Source organism: Amblyraja radiata, chromosome 7 (assembly GCF_010909765.2).
Source record: "Amblyraja radiata isolate CabotCenter1 chromosome 7, sAmbRad1.1.pri, whole genome shotgun sequence".
Lineage (NCBI taxonomy): Eukaryota > Metazoa > Chordata > Chondrichthyes > Rajiformes > Rajidae > Amblyraja > Amblyraja radiata.
In genome coordinates this window covers 13,462,029-13,466,387 of record NC_045962.1, presented here as the reverse complement: position 1 = coordinate 13,466,387, position 4,359 = coordinate 13,462,029, and the positions used below count along the sequence as shown (strand labels likewise).

The window sequence follows — 4,359 nt, the reverse complement described above, 5'->3', positions numbered from 1 at the left end:
TGGTTGCCCGCTGCTCCACGGTCCTCCGTTTCGAGCTTTGTCCTTACTGTTCTTCCGTGGAGTGGATATGGCCCGTGTGGAGGACATCTGGCACAGCTGATCCCATCTAGCCCACCAGCGTTGTCGCAGCCCGTTGTTTCTGCACCTGCAATTAGCAAGGAAATACAAAAAGACTGCAACTCTTACCTGCAGGTCCAAGTTAAATCGTAGCTACGGGTGAACGTCGTTCCACCCCGTCTGCTGCCTTACTTGACTGTCAAAAGTCAACTTGAAGTAAATATGAATGGTCTCCTGCCCGGCCGTGGTGTTCTGGCCGGAGTGGAAACCAAAAGTCGGCACTGCTCTTCCTAAAGCGGGAGATAAAACGTGCCTACAGCTGCTGCTGGCTGCCTGCGATTCCGCTGTCTTCCCCAGCCAGCTTCACTAGCAGCACTTGTGGACACTCCTTTGTCCAGCTTCCCCTTCTGTAAAGACCCATGCGGGGAAAAACATTAGTTTTGCTCCCTCTCCCGCCCTGACCGGTGTGGGAGCGAGTCGGGAGAAAGTTGGACACAGCTGTTCCCATAACGGGAGTTAGCATGCCTTCTATTCTCCTATGTCCCCTTGTTTTAAAAAAGGGGACAGAACATAAATACAACCCACTGTCTCTGTGGGTTGTTGGCTCTGATCCTCTACCCGTTTGGGGTGAGGTTTTGGCACTTGCTCCCTTATGGGAGATGCTGGTGCCGACATTAGTTGCTGCCTGCTGCTGTTCAGTAACGGCAGCCACGTCTATGGCTCTGTGCTGACGTCCTGCTGGCTGCCTGCTGTTGTTCAGATACGGCAGCGACGTCTGTAAAGAAAAGGTAAGGTGAATTCTCTTACCTGTGCTGGTTCTCAGCCTGCCGTCTGGGAGGAAAGTCCTTCCTCCCGCAGCCCCACGGACTCCGTAGCATAGGTCCTTGGGCTGTTGCCGAGATGTCGGGCTGACGGCTCCAGGGTACTCCTGTCGCCGTTCTTTCCCCCCCCCCCAGCTGAAGTCGCACGAACTCCCGCTAAGGGACTGTCGTGCTAGTGGCCGTTTGCTGGCTACCTGCTGTTGCAGATTCCTCCCTTGCCAGCTTTCAACAGCCTTCCTGTAGGAAAAGGTAAGTAAATAACGACGTTCCCTTACCTTTCTGTTGCAGGTTCGAAACTCTGCCGTTTGGGAGGAACGTCCTTCCTCCCAACAATGACGAGTTGCAATGCGTGTAGCGCAATGACAGCATGCGTCCTGGCGGGCTTCTTCACGTAGTCACTCACGTGACTCCGAAGTAAAACTACAGATGCTGGTTTAAATCAAAGGTAGCACAAAATGCTAGAGTAACTCAGTAGGACAGGCAGCATCTCTGAAGAGAAGGAATGGGTGATGTTTCGAGTCGGGACCCTTCAGACTAATGTCAGGGGAGTGGGTGGGACAGAGGTAGAATCCGACTACATTCTCCAGCATTTTGTGCCACCTTCAAGCACAGCCAAATGGTCTGAATTCCTAACGAACATGCGAGGGATGGAGCAATAGGCATCTTTGATAGTGGAATAGCAGTGGTAGAGGGTGTTTGATCATTTGGTTCTGGCATCAGTTATATATTAAGATATACAGATATACACTATTATTTATCGCAGAAACAAAATCAACGAAGATGATTTTTCAAAATAAATTAACAAAGAATATGTAATCTGAAATGGAATATCAAACCAATCAATTATATATAACTGGGCTGAATACCAGAGGCAGGCAAGAAGCTTACTGATTAGTGAAGGCTTTTAAACTCATGAATTTAGGTCAGAGATACCAACAGAGTAGATAAACCATTATAAAATGCTTGACACGTGAGTAAAGGTAAGTTGTTCAGAGATGAGAATAGTGAGCCAAGGATTTGTTGGAGATCGTCATGTGGTTTATAAAAGGTGTTGAAAAGGCAAAACATTCTCCAAATATAGAATCGTAACCAGCCGCATCTGGTAGATCAGGTGAGCAGAAACCCCTGTGACCAAAGCTGAGCGAGGAGAGGTGGTGAACATACTGGGGGAGGAGGGTTTTAATAGCCAGGTGTGTGACAAAAGGATTGAAGAGATGAGTAATGTGAAGCTAGAGGATGGAATACAGGGGGAAGAGTGGAGGGAGGGGAGAAGTAGGTGCGAGTCAAGGTGGGGCACAGGGAAGAGAGGGGTGGGGGGGTGATGTGGGGGAAGAAAGGAGAGTAATGCAGTTACCTAAAATTGGAGAATTCAATGTTCATATGGTTGGGCTGTAAGCTTCCTAAGTGGAAGGTCAGTGTAGGAATGGGAAGCAACCAGGAGATCCAGTAGGCCTCAGTGGACCTAATGCAAGTGTTTGCCGAATGGCCGGTGAGTCAACTCTTGGTCTCGCTGATGTACAGGAGGTCAAATAGGGAACACTGAATACAGTCGATGAGGTTAGAGGAGGTGCACGTGAACATCTGTCTCACCTGGAAGGACTGATGTGGTCCCTGGATGGAGGTGAGGGAGGAGGTATAGTGATAGGTATTACATCATCTGCAGTTGCAGTGGAAAGTACCTGGAGAGGGAGCGGTTTGGGTGGCAAGGGGTGAATGAACCAAGGTGTTTGAGGGAGAAGTCACCAAGGAAGGCAGAGGGTGGTGCGGATGGGAAGATGTGACTGGGGTTGGGATCATGTCGGAGGATGATGTGCTGGATGTGGAGGCTGGTGGGGTGAGAGGTGAGAACTACAGGAAGTCCATCATTGTTCCATCTGGGTGTAGGGGGAGTGGTGCAGAACTATGAGACACAGTGGAGATACAGGTTTGGGATCCATCCATGACAGAAGGATGGAAATCGCATTTACTAACGAGAGAAAGAAAGAGGACATTTCAGATGTCCTAGAATGGAAAGCTCATCTTGGGAGCAAATGCAGTGGAGACAGAGAAATTAAGAGTCAGGCATAGCATCTATACGAGAGCCAGGGTGGGAATAAGTAACGTCAAAAAAACTGTGGGTGTCAGTAAGTTTGCAGTAGAATATGATGTACCCTATGAATGAAACAGAGGGATCAAGAGGGGGGGAGAGAGGTGTTGGAGGTGTCCAAAGAATCTTACAAAATGGCTGGCACACCTGGTCCCATGCGAATGCGCATGGCTTTGTCTATAACTTGGAGAAAATGAGGCGAGTCAAATGATGTTGTTGAGGGTAAGGACAAGTTCCTCCTCAACCTTTCCCCTCCTCCCTCCCTTGTGCCCAACCTGGACTCACAACTATTCTCCCTTCCCCTTTCCCTTCAACTACATTCCTCCCTCTAGCTTCACAATACACAGCTCTTCAATCCTTTTGTCTCACACCTTCTGTCTTTTCATTTCTGGCCATTGTCCACCATCTGCCTATACAAAGCTCCCACGTCCGTATCAACCTATTACCTGCTAGGCTTTGCATTGGTTTGGATTGGCCCTCCTCTCTTCTGGCTCCCACTCCCCCACCCCCCCTCCCCCCCCACCAACCAAAACAAATGAGTACAATCTGTCCGAAAATGGGTCCCGACCCGAAACATCACCTATCCATGTTCTCCAGAGACGTTGCCTGATCTGCTGAGTTACTTCTGCACTTGGTGTCTTTTTTTGTAAACCAGCATCTGCAATTCCTTGTTTCTACACTCTAAGATTTATAAAGTAAACAGGATGAAAGGAAGATGCTATACAATGAAATACAAATTTATTGTCATTTGAACCTCAAAAGAAGTACAAACGAAATTTGGTTTCTGCAGTTCTACAACAAGAAAAGAACCAAGACACACAAACAATGCAATTTACACAAACATCCATTAGAGTCAATCTCCTTCTCACTGTGATGGAAGGCAAAGTCTTGTCTCTCCCCAGTGTTCCATTCTTCTCCCGATGTTAAAGCCCCTGGCGGGCGATGGCAAGTCCCACGGCATTTAAGGCCCCGCTCCGGGTCTTAATGTTGGAGCCCCCGGCGGACGATGTCAAGCCCCTTGGCCGTTAAAGCCGTGCCGGGCGATACAACACCCCGCTCCGGGTCACCCTCAACCCCGCAACTCGGGCGGGAGAAGTTGCAGTTGCGGGAGCTCCGAAAAGCAGTCTCCCACCGGGGACCCGCGAGTTCCCGATGTCACCGTCCACCGGACCTGCGGCTGGGGCCTCCGAGCTCCGAAGTCGGGCCGCAGCAGCGAGCCACCACCACTCTTCACGCTCCGAAGCCGGCCAGCCCCACAATGGTAAGTCCGCAGGCTCCGCGACTGGAGCACCCAGGTCGTTCCGGTTGGAGGCCGCTCCACGGTGCTAGGCCCCAACGACAACAGAGACCCGACAGGGAAAAGGTCGGGTCACCCGTACAGGGGAGAGATTTAAA

At 50.2% G+C, this 4,359-nt stretch overlaps 1 long non-coding RNA gene across 1 annotated transcript; it reads left to right on the top strand.

Annotated features, from left to right (window-relative positions):
- The first annotated feature begins 834 nt into the window (after positions 1-834).
- Positions 835-4,124, top strand: LOC116974830. The gene is made up of 3 exons (XR_004412447.1): positions 835-948; positions 2,704-2,707; positions 4,111-4,124. It is a non-coding gene; the product is annotated as an uncharacterized LOC116974830 (long non-coding RNA).
- Positions 4,125-4,359: the final 235 nt, after the last annotated feature.